This window comes from Castor canadensis, chromosome 17 (assembly GCF_047511655.1).
Source record: "Castor canadensis chromosome 17, mCasCan1.hap1v2, whole genome shotgun sequence".
NCBI classification, from domain to species: domain Eukaryota; kingdom Metazoa; phylum Chordata; class Mammalia; order Rodentia; family Castoridae; genus Castor; species Castor canadensis.
The window spans coordinates 42,558,197-42,575,537 of NC_133402.1; the positions used below are offsets into that span (position 1 = coordinate 42,558,197).

The 17,341-nt window shown below is 41.2% G+C and overlaps 1 long non-coding RNA gene across 1 annotated transcript in view; it reads left to right on the forward strand.

Moving 5' to 3' along the window:
• Positions 1–14,873, forward strand: part of LOC141418571 (uncharacterized) — a 54,145-nt gene extending 39,272 nt beyond the window's left edge. Inside the window, exon 3 of the long non-coding RNA XR_012443199.1 lies at positions 14,827–14,873. This is a non-coding gene — a long non-coding RNA (uncharacterized lncRNA). The remainder of the gene's footprint in view (positions 1–14,826) is intronic.
• Positions 14,874–17,341: the final 2,468 nt, after the last annotated feature.

The following is a 17,341-nucleotide window of genomic DNA, read 5'->3' on the forward strand; positions in this document are numbered from 1 at the left end:
TGCCTGGGGTTGTGCTACTTTTTCAGCATTGGAAATGACCAGTGGGACATACTGGGTGGGGTTACTTCAAATCATCTTCAATTCCCCTATACAGTCCTCCTGTAACAGGCATTCCCCGAGATCATGCATTACAGGGACTTTAATTGAGCACTCTCTCATTGCAGAAGCATTCTGCTTGGATCCTTAGTGTATTCAGTATGTACATGGAGTAACCACCAAAAAAGAGCCAAAAAGTGTTCCTAGCTGTAATTGAATAAGGTAGGGGAGGGAAGAGAGCTCAGCAAATTTCTTCTCATTTTGCCACATGCAGCTTTAAGGGGAAAAAAAAGAAAAAGAGTTTGCAGCCTGTTACCCCGATCCAGGGGCAGGAAAGAGAGAGCACAGCATCAGGCAGAGCCCTACTGGCCAAGGATGAGGAACAGCCGAGGAATGTTTTCCAGCCTGGGGCCAGCTGCACCTGCTATATTTGGGGTCAGTCTCCTCGAGGCAATGCCTCTGCAGGGTTCACCAAGGGAATTCCTGGAAACTTCCACCCACTTCCTCTCTTCCAACTGGTAGCAAGTGGCTTTTCACTCTGATGGCACTTGTGTTTGCATTCAGGTTTGGGCTAAATGTCAGCTTATCCAGGTGTCTGTGAGAATCCATAGCAATTAATGTCCTTTCAGGAATGTAAATGAAATCTTGTGTGTGCTGTTTTATTTATTTGTTGATTGTATTTTTTTAAAAAAAATAACATGATGAATATTTTGAGGGCAATGACTTCTGTACTAATTAAAGACATAAGAAAGGAAGGAATAATATCATTGATGAGACTGGGGGTTCTTTGGTGAGAATATGTTCTGTGGATCTCAGTGCAAAGGGGTGAAGGAGTAAGGAAGGGGTCAGTGAGGAGGCCATCTGCTCATGGTTCTCACTTCCACTCTCTCTGCCAAGGAGGACTCTCACCCTCCAGTACTCAAGCTGGGAGGACGGTACTGACCAGTTTGTCGGGAGGACTGATGTAGGTGGAAGGGAGGAGACTAGGAGACTGCTAGCCCATGATAAATAACACTGGATCAAGGGCATAATAACACCTCATTAAAGATCACTCTGAGAGTTAACTGCAAACAAACAACAACAAAAAGTGTGCAATCAAAAACCATGTTCCAGACACTTGGTACCTACCATGATCCCATGCTGTGGGCATGGACCTTCCCTCTTCAGAGCCAATGACACTGAGCACAGATCTTGGGTCTTGTCAGATCTGAATGTGAACCTACAACTTCTCTCCACCAGCTCCCCCACTCCACTGCACTTGAAGACAGGATTATATTCCAAACCAGCAATTCTCACCTTCCCTTAGCTTCCACACATCCTCCATTCTAAGGCTTGCCTGAAACTCCCCAAATCACACATGGATTTCTCTCTCAGGAAGGCAGAGAGGAGGATGGGAGCTCATGCCTAGCACTGCAGGGGGACCCATGAGATTCAGATAGCGAATATGGCTGGTTTCCAACTGGCACCTCAGGCTTTCTAAGTGCCCTCCATTAAATCACTGATTTAAATAAACCAATAGACATAGGACAGGTCACATCATTTCCTTCCTGCCCTTGTAACTGCCATTTCCATTCCCAGGCACAATCTTGGTTTAACACTTCACACTCCCCTCCCCTCAAGCCTTTATTCCTTGGTTCCTTTGAATGTAGGAGTTTACCAAAGGACTACATTTTTCATCTAGAACACTCACACCAGGGCCAATGTGGAAGAACAGACAGTTGGATTAGAAAAGACAGGGGCTCTGGGGCCACCTGGGAATGGAGAGTAGAGACTTCAGAGATGAATGGGGCTGGGTACCAAAAGCAGGCTTCTGCTCTTCCGACCCTCAGAGGGTTCTGCCATGATGACAGGAAGGACAAAGCAGCAGACAGTGTCCTGGCCTCATCTGCTTGGTGCAGCACAGCAGATCCTCACAGCAAAGAGGTGCTCATACTGTTGACACTGGTGGCTCCTGGGCCTCTTGGCTTGGGGACGTTCTCTGGCCACAGAACATGTAAGGTCCACACACAGGTGGGTCAGTAAAGTGCCTGAGAGTCCCTCAGTCAAGGAAGGACAGGACTTAGAATGCCCAGCTGACTAAGGTGGCTCACAGCTGTAACCCCAGCTACTCAGGAGGCAGAGGTTGGAGGATTGTATAGACTGGCCTGGCAAAAGTGCAAGACCCTATCTGAAAAACAAACTAAAAAAAGGACTGGGGGCATGAGTCAAGTGGTAAAGCATTTGCCTAGTAAGTTTGAGGCCCCAAGTTCAATCCCCAGTAGCACCAAAAAAAAAAAAAAAGAGCCCATCCACCAGCCCCAGGTTCCCACACCTGGGGAACCTGGGGTGTATCTTACACTGTTTCCAGAGGACCCAGCTGGACTGAGTCCCACCTGTGCACCCCATGTCCTGCTCATTAACATCCCTGCTCTGGCTGCTTTTCCTTCCCTGTTTTGATTCCCTGCTCCCTCATTCCTGCTTCCTGGGACCTCCTCCTGAATCAATGACCTGCACCCAATCCTTGTCTTAGGGTCTGCTTTGGGGAGACCCAGATGTACACACAGTATGGAAACATTTTCAACCCCAGCTCCTTCCCAGGCACCCATGCCTCACCTAGCTAGCTATAGGACCCTCAGTCAAATCCATCACACAGCATGCCCTGCACCTGCTTCTCCTCCCTCCTTTGCCCAGTCAGCTGATGGCCTGGGATTCTTTTCTAGGACTCCCCTCCCCCTCACCTCAGGGATTCATTCAAGTGACCTGGTTTGGAAGAAATGAAAGTCAAATAAGCCTCACTTACCAAGGGAGAACAGCTCTCCTTTCCAACCCCACAGAACATGTGCTACTCTGTGGAGTGTGGAAAAGGAACTTGCTAAGAGTGGAACTGAGACCATGGGGCTACGGCTGGTCGCTGTCCATAGGGTCTCGGCCTTCAGGGACACTATCTGCATCCAACTGTGCCTCTGTATCCATGGACCCTCTGGGAAGCCTCAGAGGCTCTGCTGGGACTGCTTGCCCTCTGGAGGTACCAGGGAGTCAATATGTTAACAGCAATACTGTCGTCTCTGGTCAGAAGACTTCCAAATTCATTGTGTCCCTCATGGAAGAATCCATGGCAGGACACATGGGTGTAAATGGAGTTTATTAAAGGTTAGGGAGGGGAATTACAAAAGGGGTCATGGTGGGACCAGGTGGAAGCTGCAAGTTGGAATGGGGTGGGGAAAAGGACCTTTTTCAGGTGCTTTTAAACTCATGCTAACCTATGATAAGGGAAGAACCTGGTGATTCTCAATCAATAATGTATGAGTGGAGAGGGGCATGGGTGGTCCCTGGTCTAGATTAGTGTGGTTTGAGTTGTCCTTGAGCTAGGGTGTGGATAACCTACACACATATTTGCATTTGAAAAGGAAGGCTCAGAGAAGTAGAGGAATATTATTCAATCTGAAATAAAATATTAAGTCATATATTTTCTTAAGAGTCCTGAACTTTCCCTAATTCTAGCCTGCCGCAACTGCTCCCTACAAAAGCCCTCAGCCAACCACTGAGGGAGTTATTACCCCAACTTCCTAGCTCCTGAGTGTGGTAACACCAGGGCAGATGTTCTACATGTTTCCCCGTAGCTTCACAGTGGAATTAAGGTCCAGGCACCCACAGGTGGTGCCAGCTTGAAACCACACCATTTTTAGGGGGGTGGCTATCTTTCTTTTCCTTCCCTAACTTCCCCACTCTCCCATTGTCACATCCTACACTTCCCAAATCACATTGAAATCTTTGCCTCAAGATCTGCTTTGAGGAAACTGCAATTAAAAGGTGACAACTCCAAAGCCATATATAAAATAACAAAGGGGGGAAAACTAGTCTTAGTCATCATTTGAATCTTGGATCAAGCAATGTCTCAGGTAATATGTTGCATTTTTTTCTTAAACAAGACTGAATTTGTTTGTGGGGGGGTACTGGAGTTTGGACTCTGGGCTAGCTAGGCAGTCATTCTACCACATAAGCCACAACTCCAGCCCGCTCCTGAATAATTTCTTTGTCGGTTGCAACACAAAGTCTCAATAGACACATCCAAAACACTGCAGAAAACACGGAATAACATCTGCCCTGCTCTTCCAGGTCCTTCACAGCATGGTCCCAGTCTTCGCTTCTCCAGTGGATTGCACCCTTTCGTGCACTCTATCCCTGCACCCTGGTCCATCCCCCTCACGCACCCACCCCTTCTCTGACTAAGTGTCCTCCATCTGGCAAAGCCAGTTTGCCCCCTGCAGCAGACCAGGGTCTCCTCCATTTTCAGGCAGGACATTGCTGCTCCCTCGTGGCACACAGGTTCCTCTTGTGTTTGAAATAGGAAGTAATGTTTTCTACTAAAATTACCAACTGTCTTAGACAGGAGACTATTTTGCTTCTGGGTCTGGGTACCAGTTACACAGGTGTGTACACTTTGTGAAAATTTATCAAACAATGTACTTGTGATGTGTGCACAATCTGTAGGTACATTATATGTCAACAAAACAGTTTATTTAAAGATAAAGTATCAACCACGGTCTAAAGTCCGCATGGCACAAAAAAGGCCCTTCTTCAGAGCACTATGATACAGTTTGGTTGTAAAGCTTGGGGGTTAGGAGATGGCTGAATGTCTTGCCATTGAAGAAGAAAAACTGGAGCATCCCAGAGTGGGAAAGGCCTGGTAAGCAGGACAGGGAGGAGGAACATCCAGGATTGCTACACCATGACCTCCACTTGAAATGCATTATCTAAATTCACAAAGTGCTTGGCCCAAGTGAATTTTTTCTAGACTGCAGTAAAGTGATTCAGTTCCATGTGTCCCCAGATGTAAAATGAAGTGTTACTAGCACACATGATTCAGGAGCTGGCAGTCCCCAGAGAGAGTGAACTCTGAAATTAGCATTTGTCTCTGGGAGGAAATCAGTCTTTATAGAGTTAAGAAATTGAGTGTTGAAGCCAAGTTTGGGTTCCACTGGAAGGCAGAGGAGTGATACAGTTCTCCCGGTAGGTGTTTCCTCCTTTGTCTTTAAGTTTCTTGAGGTTGAAGGCAGCAATTGGAGAGAGGAAGAGAGAGAGAAAGAGAGAGAGAAAAAAAATCCTTGTACCTGCCCTCTTTCCTTAGCTCTAAGCAAAAAGAACTTCCTTTTTGGATGAGTTGAAAAGTGGAAAGGGATAAGGGACTTGGGTTTCTTGGACAGCTAAGAACTCTCCTAACATAGAAACAGCATAACAGTAGAACAAATGCCAAATTTCTAAAGAACTAGGTTGAAATCTGTTTGCCTTTTTGAGTTTCAGTCTCTTCACCCATGAAATAGGTGCATAAGAATGTACCTTTATAAACTGTAAAGTACTTTTCAATTTCTACATCGAGAGAGTAGTTTCAGGACCTGCATTCTAAGTTGGCATAGCTTCCCAGGACCCTGTAACTTTTTTGCCAGGCAAATGCTTTTCCAACCTGCTGGTGGACTCTAACTGTAGCAGTTGTCAGAGTATGCAAATAATCACCAATTTAAGTTCACACAGAAATGTGGTTCTTTCAGATTCATTTAAGAGCAGGTTTTCCTTTGTTGGAGAACCCTGGAGATTTCAATGAAGTAGGGAGAGGCCCTGAGAGGGAAGGGGCTGGGGCCTTCGGTGGCTCTTTCCAGTGCTCCAGTGCTATCAAGAAAAAGGCACTCATGTTTCCCTTTGGTATTGTCATTTATGTTGAAGTGAGTGGAGGTTTGACTTTGGCCAAGGAGTAACCAGCTGTGGCAGTGCCTGCTCAAAAGTGGCCCCTTCTCTAGCACCTCATGTCTGCCAGTTGCTCCCTCCCAGCATCCTCTGGGCCCCACTCAGTGGTAGGACTACTATACTCTTGTAGATCAGACCTCTGGCCTTCATGGGGCTAAGAACCCCTGGAAACTTGGTGAAAGACAGACTGTGGTTTAATGGGCTGCGGTGGGCCTGAAAAGTACCAAGCTTGCCAGGTGATACTCTTGTTGCTAGCCTGTGACTACACTTGGAGGAGCAAGGCTTGTTAAATTAAGGAATGAATGAATGTATAAGAAACACATTAATTTATTAAATTTCCATTATGTATATCAGCAGCCACATCTCTTTCATCTACTGAGTCTTTTACCTGTCTGCTCCTCCCAGGAAATTGCAGCCTGTTATTTACAGTCAGGTGTCTGCCAGGAAGCCAGGATCTGTCTTTAGCCACATGCTCTGCCTCAGCTTTTGAGCAGCAGCTGCCTACCCCTCGGCTCCCCCTCCCCCAACCTGTGCCCTGGAACTCACCAGGTAGCATTTGATGTGAAGATGAAAAGGATCAGCACACCTGGGTGTCTGCCCCACTCTTCAAGCTCCACTTCCTCGACATCAATCACACCAATCTTTTCACTGATCCAAATTAAAAGTGAGCCTACCCAGCTCCGGAGGCAACAATTTCTGGCTCACGGCTGACCCCAGGCTGGCTCCACACCACCCCAAGAAGAGGAGGTGGAGCAAGCCAAGTGGTCATTTCCCTGGCCTAGCCTCTGGGGGCCAACTCTATCTGGCTGGCTCTCGTTATCTTCCCAGCATCCCAGGAGCTGTGTTGGACTGTGTCTGGGAGGGGCCAAGGAGGACACTGAGCATATAGCCTGTCCACCAGACCTCCTCAGAGCAGCCTGCCGGCCCAAAACCTCTTCCAAATTCCCAGCATTAAGGTATGCTCCATGTTGAGTAGGATCAGACCCAAACTAAGAACTTGGCCTCCTGTTTTACATTGCTTCTCCTCACTGCTTCTGCCAAAATATATTACTGAGGACAAGAATACTTTCTCATCTGTAACATCAGCCAGATTTAAAATTTTCAGATTCTTTCTGACCCAAAGGGGATCCTTTGTCCCCTTCATTGTAGACACTGGAACTTTCTGTCTACAGCACCCTCTATCTGGTCTCTTATGGTTCCTTCTGAACATGACTGATGACCCTAGAGACCATTGCAAGCCAGCAAACTCAACCCATATTGATTGAGCACCTATTAAGTCCTAAGTATTGTCTATGCTGCTGAGAACACAGTGGTCAATAAAACGCACAAGTCTCCACCCTTCTAGTGGGCAAAGAGACAAAACAAACAAGTTAGTGGATAGTTCGGATATTCTCAAATAGGATGAGGCTGTAAAGATAATTTAAAAAGGCAGTGCAGCAGAACTAGGGTTGTAGGGGCTGGGTGCCTTTATAAAAGATGATGCTGGAATTGGTAACTGAAAGGTGAGAAGGAGCTAGCCACATGGAAATTTGGGTATAAAACAGAGCTTTTCACCAATACAAAGTACCAAAGGAGAAAAGACACTAAAATGCACCAGGAAGAGGAAGAAGGGCAGCACGGTCTAAGCGTGAGAGTGAGGGAAGTGGTAGGTTTGAAGAGCCAGGGGCAGACCACCAGGGAGCTTGTAGTTTATTCTAGTGCAGTGGAATTTGTAGGGGACCTTAGGTGGGGACAGACACAATGTGACTGACATTTTGAAGAACACACTAGGGGCTATGTGCAGAAAGGACTGGAGGAGAGGAACAAAGACACATAAAATGGAAATGAGTGGGATCAGAAAGACTAATTGGGGGCGGGGCATGGTGGCACAAACCAGGAGGTAGAGCTTAGTAAGGGCAAAGCCCTGAGTTCACCAAAAGAGGTTAAGGGGGAGAGGAAAGATCAATTAGAAGATGACTGGTCATTCAAGAAAGGATTTGGAAATCTGGACAGAGACCCTCATGGAATCTCCACTGAGTGGCATGTTGCCATGTTTACCACCCCTACACACATGCACACACAAATACACACATATATACACACGCACACACATACACACATACGTACATACACACACGCACGCACACATACATACATACACATGCATACACACACGTATATACACACGCACACACGTACTAAACCATCATGTCTACACTCACGCCCCCTAGAATCTGGAAGTTCTTCCCAGTGTCCTACAGACTGTCTGCCACCATCCCAGGATAAATAATTCAATCTCTGGCTACTCTGCTTCTGTCCTAACTTCTGCTGCTCAAACCAGGAATAAACAATACATAAAATAAAAATACTTTATTAACATTGATTTTTTTAAAAAATTATTGGTTTTATTTATTTATTTAGAGACAGTGTCTCACTCTGTAGGCCAGGCTGGCCTCAAACTCTCAATCCTCCTACCTCACCCTTCCATCCCTGGCAAACTCCATTCTACTCTTTGCTTCTTTGAGTTCTACTTTTTTGATTTCACATGTGACATTTTCTGTGCTTTGTATATTTCACCTATCACATTGTCCTCCAGTAGTATACATGGAGGCCCAAGGAAGGGTTTCCTTCTTTTTAAATGCTGGATTCTATTATTCACATTTTCTTTATCCATTCATCCATTGATAAATACTAAGATTAATTCCCTACCTTGGATATTAGAGATACGATGTAATGAGCAAAGCAATACAGAGGTCTCTTCAACATAATGATTTCTTTTTCTTCACATGCACACCCAGCAGTGGGCTTTCTGATCATGTGGCAGCTCTATTTTTAATTCTTTGAGAAGTTCAAAACTGTTTTTCCATAATAGCTATACTAATTTACGTTCCTATCAATAGTGTGCAAAGATTCTTTCTCTACCTCCTCGCCAGCATTTGTTATCTTTTATCTTTTTTATAAAAACCATTCCCTCAGGCATGAGTTGATATCTCCTTGTGGTTTTAATTTGGATCCACCTGAGATTAATGAGGTTGAGCCTTTTTTCCATATACCTGCTAGCCATGTGTACATCTTCTTTGAGAAATGTCCATTCAGATCCTTTTCCCATGTTTTAATCTGGTTATTTGTTTCCTTGCTATTAAGTTGTTTGAATTCCTTAACTATTTAACTATTAATTATTCCTTAACTATTTAGCTCATCAGGTGTGTGGTTTATAAATATTTTCTCTCATTCTGTAGGTTGTCTTTTCATTTTCTTGATTGCTTCCCTTGCTGTGCAGAAGCTTTTTCATTTGGTACAATCCCATTTCTCTAGTTTTGCTTTGTTGCCTGTACCCAAAAAAATCATTGCCTAGACCAATGTCAGGAAGTTTTTTCCCTGTTTTCTTGTAGTATTTTTATAGTTTCAGGTCTTTACTTTTAAGTCTTTTATCCATTTTGAGTTAATTACTATGTATGGTATGAGATAAAGGTTCAGTTAAATGGATGCCCAATTTTTCCCAACACTATTTATTGAGGATACTGGCCTTCACTGTGTGTTTTTGACACAGTCATCAAAGACCAATTGTCCACAGTATCAGTCCATTTTTATCACTATTACAAAATAATGGAGGCAGGGTATTTTATTAAAAATATCTTATTTTGGCTCAAGGTTCTGGAGATGCAAAGTCTAGGGACTTCATTTGGTGATGGCCTCCTTGCTGGCAGAGTCCGTAACAAGACTCAGGGAACACACAGAGAGAGAGAGAGGGAGAGAGAGAGAGGGAGAGAGAGAGAGAGAGAGAGAGAGAGGAGAGAGAGAGAGAGAGAGAGAGGCTTTTCTCCCTCTTCTTATAAAGCTACCAGATCTCATCATAGGGCTTCATCCTGGTGACTTTATCTAATCCTAATCAATTTGCAAAGGCCCCATCTCTAAACACCATAGTCAGATTAAGTTTCCATCTTCTTAATACTATTATCACATGACTTTGGGGATTAAACTTTTTTCAGGAGGGTAACTATAACAATGTAAATACATGGACTTATTTCTGGGCTCTCTATTCTCTTACATTGATCTATATATTGTTTTATGACAGTCCTATGCAATTTTGATTACTATAGCTTTGTAGTATATATTGAAATCAAGTAGTGTGTTACCTCCAACTTTGTTCTTCTTCCTTCAAGACTGCTTTGGTTATTTGGGTGTTTGGGGGTTCCATACAATTTTGGGGATTGATTTTTCTATTTATATGAAAAATGTCACTGGCATTCTGGCAGGAATTGCATTGAATCTGTAGATCACTTCGGCGAGTGTAAGCATTTTAACAATATGAATACTTCCAGTCCATGACCATGCTGTATCTTTCCATTTATCTATGTCTTCTCCAATTTCTTTTTATCGATATTTTATGCTTTTCTATATATAGATCTTCATCTCATTTGTTAAATTTATTCTTAAATATTTTTCAATGCTTTTGTAACCAGGATCTCTCTCTCTCTCTCTCTCTCTCTCTCTCTCATTCCTTTGACTAGGATTCCCAGTAGTATATTGCCTAGAAGTGGTGACAGTGACCTCCCCCTGTCTTATTCTTGATCTTAGAGGAAATATTTTCAGCTCTCCACCTCAATGGTACAAAGTTAGCTGCAGGCTTCTCATATGTGGAAGTACATTCCTTCTACACACATTTGGTTGCAAGTTATTATTATGGAAACCTATTAAATTTAGTAAATACTTTTTCTGTATCTATTGACTTGATTATATGATTTTTTTTTGGCAGTATGGGGCTTGAACTCAGGGCCTTGCCCTTGCTAGGCAGGTGCTCTACCACTTGAGCCACTCTGTCAGCCCTTTTTATTTTCAAGATATTTGCCTGGACTGTCTTCAAAGTAAAATCCTCCTGATCTCTGCCTCCTAAGTAGCTAGGATTACAGGCATGAGCCACTAGCACCCAGCTGATTATCTAATTTTATCTTTCATTATATTAATGTAGTATATCCCATTGATTAATTCACACATCTTAAAACATACTTGCATCCCAGGAATAAATCCTGTTAATCATGGTGAATGATCCTTTTAATGTGCTGTTGAATTTGTTTTGCTAGGATTTTATTGAGGGTTTTAACATCTATGTTTATCAGGCCTTTTCTTATAGCATCCTTGTCTGGCTTTGTCATCTGAGGAATGCTAGTCTTGTAAAAATGAGTTTAGAGGTATTCCTTCCTTTTCAATTTTTTGGAGGCATTTAAAGAAGTATTAGCATTAATTCTTCTTTAAATGCTTAGTAGAATTTGCCAGTGAAGCCATCAGGACCTGTGCTTTGTTTTGTCAGGAGGTTTTTGATTACTGAGTCAATTTCTTTAATCACTATTGATCTGTTTCAAGTTCCTACTTCTTCACAATTAGGTCTTGGTAGGTTGACTGTTTCTAGAAATTTATCTATTTGTCCTAGATTATCTTTTTGTTTTTTTGGCATTCCTGGGGCTTGCACTTGCTAGGTAGGTTATCTACCACTTGATCCACACCCTCAGCTCTTTTTTCTTTCAATTATTTTTCTGACAGAGTCTCATGCTTTTTGCCCAGGAATGGCCTCAGACCATGATTCTCCTATCTACACCTCCTATGTAGCTGAGATTACAGATGTGTACCAACATGCCAGACACTCTAATTTCTGATATACAATTATTTATATAGTTGCTTCTGATTCTTTTTATTTCTGAGGCATCTGTTGTAATGTCTCCCCTTCAGTTCCTAATTTTATTTGAGTTTATCTTTTTCTTAGTCTAGCTAAAGGTTTGTCAGTTTTATTTATCTTTTCAAAAAACCTAACTCTTAGTTTCATTGATTTTTAAAAATTGTTTTCCAATATCTATTTCATTTATTTCTTATCTGATCTTCCTTATTTTCCTTTCCTTTTGCTGATTCTGTGTTTAGTATTTTTCTTCTTTGTTTAGTTTTTAAGTCATAAAGTTAGGTTATTTATTTGAGGTTTTTCTTTTTTAATGCAGGCATTTATTGCTGTAAACATCCCTCTTAGAACTGCTTTTACTTTATCCCATAAGTTTTCATATTTTGCATGTCCATATTTAAGCCTCAAAATAGTTTTTAATTCTACTTTTGGTTTCTTTGGTTAATTGATTGTTCAAGAGTGCTAAGTTTCACATATGTGTGAATTTCCCAATTTTCTTCCCATTACTGATTTCTAGTTTCATACTATTTTGCAGTTAGAAAAAATAATTGATATGATTTCAATCATCTCCAATTTTTAAGACTTGTTTTGTGGCCTAATATAATGATATATACTGGAGAATGTTTCATGTGTGGTAGAAAAAAAGATGTTTATTCTGCTGCTGTTTGATGGGATGTTCTATGTTGTTAGGTCTGTTTAGTCTGTATTGTTATTCAAGTCCACTGTTTCCTTTTTTGTTTGCTTGTTTTTGTTTTTATTTTGAAACAGGCTGACCTCAAACTCATAATCCTCCTGCCTCAGCCTCCTGAGTGCTGGGATTACAGCCATGTTCCATGATGCCTGGTTCAGTTTCATTGTCAATCTTCTTTCTGTATAATCTATCCACTATTGAAAGTGGGTATTGAGGTCCCCTAGTATTATTGTGTGGCTCTCTGTTTCTCTCTTTGGTTCTGTCAGTTTGCTTTATCTATTTAGGTGCTCCAATGTTGGATGCATATATATTTACAATTGTTATGTTTCTTTATGAACTGATCCCTTGACATCATAAAATAACCTTTGTCTCTTGTGATGGTTTTTAACTTAAAGTCTGTTTTTTCATATATAAATATACCCCCCTCTCTTTTGTTGCTATTGACATGGAAAATAACAACCAAAAGAGAAGAGGGTATATTTTTCCATCTCTTCACTTTCAGCCTATATGTGTCCTTAAAGCTAAAATGAGTCTGCTTAGGCAACATATAGTTGGACCTTGTTTTTTTGTTTTGTTTTGTTTTGTTTTTCCTATCAGCTACTCTATGTCTTATGATTGGAGAATTTAACCCATTTACATTTAAAGTAACTATTGATAGGTAATGACTCACTACTGCCATTATTAAATGCTTTTCTGCTTTTGTAGTTTATTTCATTCGTTTTCTTTTGCTGCCTTCCCTTGTATATTTGATTATGCTTTGTAGTGATAGGCTTTGATTCACTTATTTTTAGCATATGTACATCTTCTATAAGTTTTTTTCTTTGTGGTTAGCATGGGGCTTACATAAAACTTCTGACAGAACAGTCTATTTTGTGCTGGTAACAACTTACACTTGACTTCTCCTCTTTATGTGTTATGTTAGTGGTGTCACAATTTACATCCTTTATATATCATATATCCATTACCCAATTGTTGTAGTATAGTTATTTTTAATACTTTAATCTTTCAACTTCTATACTAGAGTTAAAAGTGATTTATGTACCATCTGTTCACTACTAGGACTCTGAATTTGACTATATTCTTATTTTTACAATGAGTTTTATACTTTCATATGCTTACATGTTTTTAGTTATTTCAACTTGAAGAACCCCCTTTGGCATTTCTTCTATGACAAGTCTAATGGTAATGAACTCTCATGGTTTTTGTTTGCCTCTCTCTCTCTCTTTTTCTTTCTTTCTTTTCTTCTTTCTTTCTTTCTTTTCTGTACTTTGAATATATCATCCTACTCCCTGCTGCCCTGCAAGGCTTCTGATGAAGAATCCACTTAAATATTATAGATAGTACCTTGCATATGATTAGTTGCTTTTCCCTTGCTGCTTTCAAAATTTTCATCTGTGACTTTTGAGAATTTCATTAGAATGTGCCTCTGGTATTCGTGGATCTGCAAGTTTATTTCCTTCCCCAGTTTAGAGAGTTTTTTGTTATGATTTTCTTAAATATACTTTCTTCCTCTTTTTCTTTCTCTGCTCCTCCTGAAACTCCCTTAATGAATAATTATATTGGTTTACTTGATAGTTCCCATAAATCACATGGATTCTTTCTTATTCTTTTTCATTTTCAATTTTTGTTGTTGTTGATCTTCTGATGGGTAATTTCAAATGATGTGTTTTTAAGCTCATTGATTCATCCAGCCATTTGATTGAGTCTGCTGTGAAGCCCTCTATGAAATTTTTCATTTCAGTCATTTTGTTCTCTGGTTCCAGAATTTCTGTTTTGTTCTTTTAAATGGCTTCTATCTCTCTCCTGAACTAATTTTGTTCATTTATTATCCTCCTGATTTTGTTTAGTTGTCTATGTTCTCTTCTAGCTCACTGAAGTTCTTCAGAACAATTATTTTGAATTCTTTGTCAGGTAGTTCATAGAGCACCATTTATTCAGGGTGGATTACTTGAACTTTATTTTATTCCTTTGTTTGTGTTATGTTTCCTGTTTATTATTTGTAACCCTTTTGACTATGTGTTGGTGATTACACATTTGAAGAAGTAGGAACCTATTCCAATCTTTATAGACTGGCTCCAATAGAGAAAGCTCTTCACTAGTCAGCCCATCTAGAGATTCTGGACAGGCTGTTGGAGCATGCAAGTGGACTTACTGATAGAATTATCAGGAAGGCTAGTCTAGTTTCTAAATCAGCAGGTGGGTAGGCCTTTGCCTGGGTCCACAGGGGACAGTCTGGGGGCTGGGTTTGCATATGCTGGCCTGGGAGGTATGTCCACAGTGGCCAGTCTGGAGCCTAAATTCATGGGGATGCCATTGGGTCTGTGACAATTAAATTAGCACTGAGGTGGGTCTGAAGCCTAGTTCCACAATGGTCAGCATGGAGCCTGGAGCCATAGGACCAGGCCTAGTGCCTGGAGGCTCAGAGGCATATCTGGAGCCTGGGACCATATAGGTATCCAAGAGACTGGGTGTTAAAGGATTACCCTGTAACTGGGATTGGTGGGTGCCAAGCTAGTGCTAGGATGAGGCTATAGCTTGGGAGTACAGGAAACAGTATGGCACTGGTAAGCCTGAAGCTTGAGTCTACAGGGTTCAGCCTAACATTGGGACAGACCTGGAGACTCATTTTTGAATACTGACCTGGAGTCAGGAGCAGTGGGGGCCTGGTACTGGCTTTCTCTAGGGTGAGGTCTGTAGCAAATTCAGGCACTTACTTCACTCTTCTTCTCCCACGCAGAAGGAATTTCTGTCTGTGCTGACTTGCCTGGGGAGAGGAGTCATGCAGGTAATGAGAAATGCCTCTTGTGGAGGCATTTTCAGGCATAGATAGTTGTTCAAACTGATGTTTTTTGAAAGAAGACAAACACTTGAATGTTCTATTCTGCTATCTTCCTGACACTTAGTCTCCACCTTAAAATGCTTTAAAGCATTTTAATCATTACAACTGACTGTAAATATTCTATTTTTTAAGGTGTGTTCAGTCCAATGTTAATAGGTATGGAACACACAGGGTGAAATTTGAGCAAACAACTTTGACTCCTCATTCCTCTGTCACTCCATGTAATCAAAGCCTGTGTTTTCTGACAGCACATCATCTGTGTCTCTGCCCTTCATGACTTTTAGACTTGGCAATATTGTCATCATTAACACACAAAATCCTATCCCAAATATCTACAAGGGATCAGAAATTATGAAAGGCAGGAAAATATAGAGTAGATCTATGACCAATAGCATTGCTATGTGCCCAGATAGGGATTTTTTTCTTACTACTTTAAAGTAAGATCTGAAAAGCCAGGGGAATGACAAAAGCTATTAACTAGAATTGTCACAAAAAGGGAAATAAAAGTATTTAAAACTTAGGAAGCCTTATATGAACTGTAGTTTAATCACTTGAGTGCTGATAAAGGAATTATTAAGGAAGATGGCATTTCCTATAAGTCTTGAAAATTTTCTTCTATTTTACAGATTCCTAAGTCTGGAAGAAATGAGAAAGCCTGATTCTTTCATTTCATTGGAAAGAAAATAGAATCCAATGGACAAAAAGTAACTTGCCCCACATAAAACTAATTGGTATATATCTTACATTAATTTACCATCTAAAGCAGCACTGGGGCCAGGGCTTACATGTCAGTTGGATCTTTTGATCTCAAGGAATAGGAGAAGAGCTTTAGGAAAAGTGAAGATGGAAGGAGAGGAAGACATGATGGTCAGGGGTTTCACCATGGGATGCTAATTCCCTCATACTTCTGGCCTGTAGGTATTAGAATGAATGAACAGGCGACCAAGGGTGACCCAGGGAAAGATGCACAATGCTACAGAGGTGAGGTGCCCCAGTATTGTATCCATTACCCCTGACCATCACTGACCCATGAGAAAGCTGTGGCCCCTGGAAAACTGTGTGCAAAGCGTGAAAGGCAGGTTAGAATATGGAATTCAAACTTATGTATATTAACGCTTGTTATAAAATACTGCCTTCCAAATAGAACAGCCAGACTTTTGAAGGATAAAGTCCATATATAACAATAAATGTGAATATCAGAGTGGACTAGATCAGCAAAACTCACTCAGGACCTCACTTCTGTTCACTTCTTGGCATGCTGCTCATGGTTAATGCTTCAGATACCAGAATGGATTGATTCTTTCTCATTCCTTCCATTGGTTCACTCAAGTAAGGAGATGATAGCCTACGTGAGGTACAGCAGTCAAACAGAGATCCTCAAAACGTCTCAGTTTCCAGCCCCTTCATTAACATGAAGGGCTCCATCTTACCTATCACCTTTGAAAAAATCCAAGAATTCACTAGTAGTCACATGTCTGTCATACAATGTCCACATTGTTATCATGTCTTCACGAAGTTCTTAAGAACTTTCAGAATTTGACATCTTCAATTAATCAGTATGTAACAGTCTGTAAAGTTTTTAGCAGCGGGTAATGTCTTTTAATTTCACAAATGATGGAGAGTTCATTTTTTGTCAACCAGAGGACATAACTGACCTCATCATTTTTATTTGTTTCAAGACCTAAACCAGCAACAAATTATGTGTTATCATGAGTTTTTGAATTTTCAATGCTTTTGTTGTTAAATTCTACTCATGAATTTATGCTGCCAGTCCTTAGCACTATGTGAATGGTTATATTTAAGATTATTTACTTATATACTTACTTACATTCTTTTTTCACTCATTTATTTTGATTGTTTCTGAACATATATGATCCACCTGGCAGAAGATGTGATTAGCCTTCCCTTCTGGTGATGATTTTCTTTTCTTTCTATTCCCTGCCCCCACCCCCCCTCACCCTGCTGCCCTTGCATATTGATTCAGTTCAAATGTTGCATCTCTTTGGCTCCTTCTTGGTTGCTTAATCAGAACTAGGCCATCCCTCCTCAGTGACACTCTTGCCCGGTGCCCTATCTCAGTTATTGCACTGGTAGCATTTCATGGCAATTTCTTGGGTATGATGCTCAGAGGACCATCTACTTCTGGAGAGGAGGGTCCAACATTAAACAATTCAAAGCCTTGCCATAATAGATAAGCTATAAACATTTGCTCAATTAATTTTACCAAACTTCCTTTCTCCAGAGGCAAACTTGACAGCTTTTCCACAACAAGGTGCTAATTTCCCCTCAGTGATAAGGACAAGCTACAAAAATAATATTCACAAGGGTGCTGCCTGGGTCTTCTCAGAAGTGGACTTGAAGACAAGGATTCCAGTCTGTTCACCTATGAAGCAATCCCAAGTTTCAGAGTAGG